Raw genomic sequence first — 8,904 nt, forward strand, 5'->3', positions numbered from 1 at the left:
ATATACGGTCGTCGTTTCCACCTCAACTCCACTCAAATGTGTTGGATTTCCAATTACCATGGCCCAATTTGGTGATTGGCCAGATATGGCTGTCAATGTCAACATCGTGATTATCCCTGTCATCGCTTCCTCAGACAGCCAGCTTGTTGCAGCTGAGTGGAGTTCACGGTATGATTTTCCTATTCCTGTTCCTGAAGATACAGTAGAGCTGATTGTACGCCCTACCGAGCCCACCCAACCTGATACATTTCCAGTAAGACCAATTGTATTGCCATCAGACACAAATGAATCATCGGATGATGACGATGTGCCTGATGACGAACGATACCAATGACACATAGTGGAATCTGCAATTAGGAAGTATGTCTATGTTTATGTTTCAAATTTATATCTAGTGTTCAAAACTAATTTATCTCCTAACTTATATAGGGGAAACCAAACAATGCTTTACGGAAGAGGGAGATCTTTTGGAATTAAACGAAATCTGAAGCCCGGTAATGTTTCTTGGCGGTGCCATTTTCGGGCACCACCAAACCCCTGTCAAGCTATTATGATGCAAAAGGAACATGATTTAATTTTAGGAATGAAGGCACACACCTGCAAGGCCAAATTGGAAAAGCAAACATCTATGCAACAACAGCGCAAGTTGTCGAGCCTATCTTCTCCAAGCATTTCGAGAAAGATCCCGAAAGGAATTTGCCGGTACTCGATAACATCCTGAGAGTGGCTAGAAGATCCAAATCACATATGGTCCCAAAAACCCACTCAATATGGATTTTGACTTGGGTGATTTCTTTTACTGCACTCTACTTAACTTAAGTTAACTAATGTCTATCGATCTGCAGATGATTTCCTCCCATTCTTCCCTGAAGATTTTTTCTGGGCTGATGTGGAAGTCAAGACCGCTACCGTTCGTTCATGGGTGTCATCTAATATTTGCCACAGAAAAGCAATTGAAGCTGTTAAAAAAGCCAAATGTTGGTACATTGACGGTACCTTCTTCATAACCCTTAAGCCGTATCAAGTGTACGTCATCCGCGCTTTTATACGGCACGGCGAACTTGAAAAACAGATATAAAACTAAAATTGAAAAAAAAAAAATGTAAACATCTATTTATTATTAGGTGCCTCTTGCCTTTTTGAACATGTCACACAATTACAAGAAGGACTAAGAGACGGTTTTTGTAAAATTTATTTAGATTCTCGAAGATCCAATAAGTGGGTAATAAGGGGAAAGAAATCATGTCAGATTTCGAGGCGGCAGTTTGGGTAACACTTAAGGAGTTGTTGTAACAAGCTGAGGTGAAAGGCTGCGGCTTTCTCTCAATCAAGCAATGTTAAAGAACATGAAGAAAATAAGACTAGGCCCTATTTATAACAGGGATAAAGCGACGCGAACTATATGCAGGTTAATAATAATAATGATTAATAAAAAAACAAACAAAAAATACTTATTCTTTAGAAAATTGATGAGCCTTAACCTCTTGCCGGCGGAAAAGATATTAAAACGATTTTATTTAATTAGAGGAAATCAGTAAGACGCGTAATAGCGCCTTACTGAAACCCTTCCGCAGTTACGTAGAACGACAGTGGATCAAGTATTCAAAATGGCCACTAACATCATGGTCGATTTTTATGCAACATCGTCAGACAAATAACAATGCAGAAGGTACTACACTACTATAGTACTACAGTATAAATAAATTCGAAAATAAAAAACAAATAATTTTAGAGTACCAAAATTCCCTCAAAATGGAGATTGAAACAGCCCGAGTGAATCTGGCCAAATTCATTCGGGTAATGAAAGCCCAGGTAAAAAAGATAACTGGAAAGCCAAGTTAATTTCGCAACGGCAACAGCTACAATTGATAACAAAAGGTAAATTTAAATTAATAGTAAATAATCTTAATTATATGTATGAAATTTCCATTCAGATTCTACTCATTTAAATAGAAAACTAATGGAAGTATGGACTAAATATCAAGACAAAGCCCTATCCTCTAAGGAGCTAATATGTGAATTGGCTAAGCTTGGCCGGAAACAAGCTAAGGAAACCTGGGAGGAGCTTGAAAACGCCGAAGGTCAAGAAAAGGAACAGGAATCGCACAAGAACAGTATGAAATGCCTATTCTTACATAAAATGAAGAATGCAGAACTTCTCCTCAAATACTTGCATTTAAATATTTAAAATTTTGGACGTTCACTTCCTTTACTAAAATACTTAAATAATAATCAAATAAATATTTAAATTTTTTGACGTTCAGGCCACAACAGCTGGACGTTCAGGCCCACATAGAAAGAAGGACCTGAACGCCGGGTCCTGGGCGCCGACTCCTGGACGCCGGAGCCTGAACGTCCATTACCCACATCGATGGCCAAATAGAAAAAGACTCCCAAAGCTTTAATTTATAAATTTTTTGAAGCTTGATCTCTTATAAAATCGATTCTCCATAGTTGTAATAATTTGTTTTGGCGCTTTCTACTTTTTATAAAAGTAATATATGCATAATATGAAAAGAGAACAAAGTGGAAATACTGATTTAAAGAAAATAATAACGGTAATTGAACACTCACTTCCACTCTCCTTCTCCCTGAATTGTTTACCTCTACAGAAAATTTAGAAAATAAAAATCAGATGTCTGACTGTTCCAAACGCTCCTAACTTGTGTCTTTTCCTGCTACCATTCTTAGAACTGAATTTATGTATAATTTCAGACCTATTGAAATGTCACGTTGCCATCAACCCTAAGGACAAGAACTCACAGTTGATAATGACGGAGGGCCACCTGAGCGTCAAAACGATGCACATGAACTCATGAAGGGACACGGGCACCGGAAAATCTTGTCTAAGTCCAAGAACAATGTGCATCCCGTCTTGCCGAAAAGTGTGTATCTGAGATGATAAGCATAACAAACAATTGATGAGTCAGTTTTGTAGATTCAACTCTTACCATTTCAGTTAGAAAACGTAATGCGAGATAAACAAAGGTAAAGAAAAATTAAGAGCTACCTATTGGAACGAGAAAGAGGTGTGTTATTAACTAAATACCTGTCGAGAGGCGGAATAAATGACTTCTATCTTAGAGTGCTAAAGACAGTGGACTGTCATTGCGCGGGTAAGGTAAGTTCTGCCATTTTCTAGAACAGATAGAGGGTTGCCAAATTATGGGTGCAACATTTCAGCTTCTACATCATTTGGGCGCGAAATATTATTTCTGACAAAACAATTATTATTGGAAATCATGTTATTATTTTTAATTGTGTATTTTTATATATGTTTTCATAGGTTATAAGGCCAAGAACCGGAGTAACCCCCCACTAGAAGGAAAAAGGGAAGAAAAAAAGGCCCGGATGTTAAATGAATGGAAATCTTTATTCAACGTCGTTATCAACGTTCACCGTCAGTACGCCTTCTATATTCTCCCTCCCAGTTGCCTATTTTTCCAAATACAAAGATTTTAAATGTTAGGGGCAGGGGGAGAAAAAAGACAGGCTATCGCTATGACCTTCTTTTAAATCTAAGTATTTGCAAAATAGGCAACTACGGGACACAAAGGGGGAATATCCAACAAATGAAAAATATCCTTTTTTATTAAAAATTTTTGTGATTTTCAAATGGCATGGTGGTCAAAATTAAACATCAGGTTATCACAAACTGCCGAACTTTTTCTTATAAATGACGCAAACTACGCATGGTTGGGTGATGTACTGACTTAAAAGAAAGATGGAAAAGAGAAATTTGCCAGCTTTCTCAGCAGGAGACTCCTCGCGAACGAAGCAAACTGGGCGTCCAATGACTGGTTTAGAGTGGTTCGCCGTAGTATGGGCCATAAAGAAACGGTCTACAGCGACAACTTAATAGCACTGTCACTGTGAGGAAAAAGGACCTCACGGGTAAATTTGCACGCTGGGTCATGGATCTGGCCGAGTGCGATTTCCAAATCTTGCACTGCACCGGTCCATCTAACGTAGTTGCGGATGCATTTTCTCGACACCCTCTAACTTCCCTTTTTTCTCGATACACCCCGCGCTTACGTAGGAGGTGTTTGTGAGCTTTGCTTATATGGAGTCTCTTTCGAGGAGGGAGGGTCCGAATTGGTTGTGGGAAAGGCGACAGAAAAAATTCATGTTCGGTGCCGTAGTTTCCCTCAATAGTGCCACGTTGTCATGTGTAATAATGGGGAGATGTTCAGCCAGTTGGTATCCTAGCCCCTCCAAAACAGTCCTGTTTTTCACCTACCACAATTGACCTCGAAAAATTTTCACTGGCGCAACATGCTGACCGCATCTTTAAGACAATGATCAACAGAATACAAAGAAAAACCCTTGTTAAACAACTTTCTAAATTTTCGGGTTTAAAGGAGCGGGAATTTTCGGATGAGGAAACCCAAGGGGTCTTCCGCCTAAAGAAGAAAGTCCTGTATCGGCGGAACATTAGGAAGAGCGGGCACGTGCTGCTCCTTTGTGTGCATACGTTTTCAAAAGGTCGCAAGGGCGTGTCATGCCCCTTCGAGTGACCATGGAGGCAAAATTAAAACGATTAAGAGGATTCTACAGTGGTTTTGGTGGCCAGGTGCTGCCAAAATGGCCCGCAACTGATGTGCAGCTGCAATTTCTGACAAATAAGGAAAGTACAGCGTAGGCGACCAGCTGAATCTTATTCTGAATCTTATTCCTCCGCCTGGTCGACCATTCATTATTTGGAGTTTAGATCACATGGAATCATTGCCAATCAATCGAGGGGGAAACCGATTCATAATAGTTGCTGTAGATTATATCTCCAAACTACTTCTTGCCCAACCAGTTCCATTCATGTGCCGGAGCCCCAGCAATTAGTTCCTAAAATTGGATTATCAGCCACCACGGAGTCCCGCATCACATTGCATCCGACCAAGCCTCTGACTTCACTTCAACGGAATGGCGCGATACGCTCTCACCGTTTGGAGTAGCACACTCTTTAGCGACCACTGAACAGCCGCAAACCAATTGCCTAGGTGGTAGAGTGGCAGAATGCTGTCGTAATCGACAAACTCGCGCCGTTCGTCTCAGTGAGTCGAAAGCAGTTGGAAAACCTACAAGAAGCGAACAGCGAAAACGAACAGCGAAACATCGGTCCATTCCAAATTATGCGAACTCGGCCCTAACACTTACGCAGTGGAAGACAAATGGCGAGTTTTTAACGCTCACATAGGCCAAATTAATCGTTACTTAAAAAAAAACAAGACATGGAAACGGAATAATCCAGCCAATCAAGTCAGACGGAGTTAGACTTATCGCTTCCCCAGTCATCGGCCCAATCATTAGACGATGCATCATCAGACGGAGACTCATCATCAAAGGAGGAGTCGTCTTCTTCCCGGTTGCCCTCGGTTTCAAGTGCAACTGGGTCGTCGTCATCTCGTTCATATTCGCCATCCGATTCGTCTCTTTTTGCTTCATCGTTTCCCCCACTGGACAAAGCGAGCCCTGAACTAGGACTCCCACTGGATAGCTTCCAGTCGCCGTCGACTTCCGGTCTAAGCGCCACTGAAGTTGGTCCTCTTCCTACTACAGTTTCGCTCGGCCTTGGAGATGTAGTCTGGTGAGCGAGTGCGTATATCCCAGGCTTCCCGCTGTGGCCAGCACTAATCACCCACGACCCCGTCTCCTCTGTAAAAACCAAAACACAATCCGTCGGAAGAACAAAATTTTATTTTTCCATGTCGAGTTTTACGCGGAGTTGGTTGTCGGCCAAAAGTTGTTACGTTTTAGCGGTGGCTTAGAAGAACTACTCGCAGAAGATGGCAATTTCCGTAAGCATGTTCAAACCAAATGCAAGATTTTTAAATCCCTTCATCAAACCATCTGGGTTGGTAGAGAAGATTGGCAGCTCACCGTGGTAGAAGCCAAGCCCAACAGCGAATCATTTTGATAAGGTCCTCTTCAATCACCTTGCCAAATCACCCATTTTATGGTTGATAGAAAGGTAGATGGTACATCCCAAAATAACAATTATTCTCCTAACCATAAAAAAACTAGACAGAAAACTAAAAAAGAAGAAATTCTAGCTTGTGGAATGTCAAAAACACAAGAAAAAACCAAACAGCATCACATTCCTAGACTTTCTTTAAATTTTATGAGTAAACTAGGGTGAATTATACATTAAGAATTTCAGTAGTAGATGCAGAATGTTCTAAACTGTGATATTTCTGAAAATTTTTATGATTAGATAAGTATTACTATGCTGAAATAATAAAAAAACACACTTTCTATTACGTATTACCCCCTCAACGTTAAGGGTGTCCACCCGTTTCGGCACTTTTTTCGGCACTTTCGATTTTGGCGTTTTCGGCACCCATATAAAACGCTTGGTCCCCCCTTGTATTTAAAATCTCCTCGTTCATTAAAAAATCTTTCCGTTTCGGCACTAATATTCTCCGTTTCGGCACAAATGAATGCGTTTTTGCATGGTTAGTTATAAAATATGCATTTTATTTATAAAATGGATTTCCTCTAATAAATTCTATTACATAAGAGATTCAAACCCGGATGTCCCGCACTCAAGCTGAATACTATGCTTACACGCCAAGAACTCAGTTCAATTCTAAAAAAGTACGAGACTCTGAAATCTGAAATTGACGATATATCGCCATCCCTAATGATAATGAGCAAATAAACTTTCTGAATAAATAATCTAATAAATAATCTTTCTAAGTCCTTGCCAAAGAAAACAAATTCAGATTTTGTTAAAAAAATGAGAAAAAACTCGCATTTTTTATAGAATCTAGGCATTCCATCTATTTCGTTTTAAAAATATAGAAAAAAACAAGGAAAAATGATTAAAAATGGATAATGATCTGCACAGAATAGAACCTAATACTTCTTTTATGAGAATCCACCGCTGTACCCACTAGGCTGCCAATTGCTTACTCACTATGAATCTCGGTGGAAACAATGGGAAGATTTTGCGGAAAACAGGAATTGAAAATCATACTTTCGTAAAATGGCAACGCAAGTGGCATAGGTATAACTGCCACAGGCAGCTGAGGGTCGGTGGGTGGATCGAACAAAATTGACACCCAGGGTGAATCACAGCTCTGTGGCCGTAACTGAAGAAGACTATGCACAATATATTATAACACGACACCTAGTGGAATTTATTGTTTACGAATTTTGGGAGCGGTGCCGAAACAGACAATAATAGTGCCGAAACGGACAAAAGTGGCTAAGAAAACATGCATCGAAATACCAATACTTAGGACCACCTCTGGTGGCGGTGCCGAAAAATTCAATCACAGTGCCGAAACAGAAAAAATTGGTGCCGAAACGGACAAAATTCAAAGTGCCGAAAAAAGTGCCGAAACGGGTGGCAACCACGTTAAGAATACCCATTGGCGCACGATCCTGTATTGAGAGGATTACAACTCAGCATCCGCAACTTGTCTATTGTTCACAAATTGTTGATTACATATTGCTATGAGATCCCACAGTACGTTTTTGCCGGGTTTTATGTACTTAGTAAGTAGACATAATGCTCATTTTTTTTTAATTTAAAAAATCTGTGAAAACAATTTGTTTTGTCAAAGTATGGACATCGTTGTGGATGTGTTGAAAAACAAGTATAAAATCTCCCAGTCGCCATCTATGATCAGTTTCATTGACAACGTCATTCGGCATTCTGTTTTTAAGTTATCTTGTGGTCCTGAGGGGCATGAGATTAGACATTTTATCTCAGCAAAAATTTAACTCTGAATTTTTCTTGTTCAACGCTTCCAAAAGCCATCGGATCGTCAGCTCTAAAGGGTAAAATATAATGTTATTATAACTTTTAAATTTTTAGTTTTACAACAGTACATCTTTGAATTCCTAGTTGCATATGCCATTCAGATGTCGGATCACTGTACTTTTGTCCAAAGATTGATGTTTCCAAACAAATTCCTCGTGAGGCAGCTGCAATAAAAATTAAATAAAATTATAATTTAGAATAAAATATTGCTTAGTTATAATAAATACATTGCTTAGAATAGCTAAATCTACCTTTTCTAGTAGCTTGACGCTTGACACACACATATCAAGTCGTAAAGTCTTGGATAGAGTATCTTGTCAGGAAATTCAGCGCAGATGGTACTATCCATATATTCTGGTGTCGAAGAAGCATCGCGGCTGTCGACCCATACCAGCAGGTGGCAATGAGGCAGTCCGCGTTTCTGAAATTCGATTACTTCGATTCTGGCCGTGGCGAAACCCAATACTTGCTTTTTCTCGATATCATCGATACACTCTCTTTTCTTCAACTGGAATACTCTTGCGACCATATCGGGACGATCTTAAGCCTTCAAGTAGTTTGGGATAATAGCAAGTATTTCCCTCCACTTGGGATTGCAGGTAAACGTTAAAAAAAGTTGGTTTACCAAATTTCCCACCAATTGTCTTGGCGTCATGGTATTTTTTTTTTTTCATGGCTCGAGGACTGCCAATGAAGGACGAAGGGAGAATGTAGATCGAGCCAACTTCCACGTTTTCTCTCTCTGCTCGATTGTTGATGTTATCCATCATACCGCAGTAGCGCTCAACATGCAGCTCTGCCTGGTGTTCTATGAGGAATTGTATGCGGTTCCCCTCAATCTTGACGTAAGAATCGACAAAATACATGTGAATGACGGCACCCCAGCCAAAACGTTATTGAAATCACCGCGGACTGACATGCGCGAACTGTAGAACTCGGCTTGCGTCACTCTTGAACGTGGGCCTCTGTTTCTGTTCGGTGGTCGATCGTCGTTCTCCTCGTCCGCTTCTGGTTCTTGTTCTTCACCTTGCTCATTGTCAATCACATCATTGTCATCTGCTGCATCCATTTCATCACGTATGAAAACTCTAGGATTGGGCCACAGGGGATCAATCTGCTCCTCTTCATCTTCTTCAACA

General features: G+C 40.2%; 1 long non-coding RNA gene across 1 annotated transcript; it reads left to right on the top strand.

Moving 5' to 3' along the window:
* Nucleotides 1-316: 316 nt before the first annotated feature.
* LOC124200408 lies at nucleotides 317-607 on the top strand. The gene is made up of 3 exons (XR_006877300.1): nucleotides 317-360; nucleotides 430-494; nucleotides 582-607. It is a non-coding gene; the product is annotated as an uncharacterized LOC124200408 (long non-coding RNA).
* The last annotated feature ends 8,297 nt before the right edge of the window (nucleotides 608-8,904 follow it).

This window comes from Daphnia pulex, chromosome 8 (genome assembly GCF_021134715.1).
Source record: "Daphnia pulex isolate KAP4 chromosome 8, ASM2113471v1".
NCBI classification, from domain to species: Eukaryota; Metazoa; Arthropoda; class Branchiopoda; order Diplostraca; family Daphniidae; genus Daphnia; species Daphnia pulex.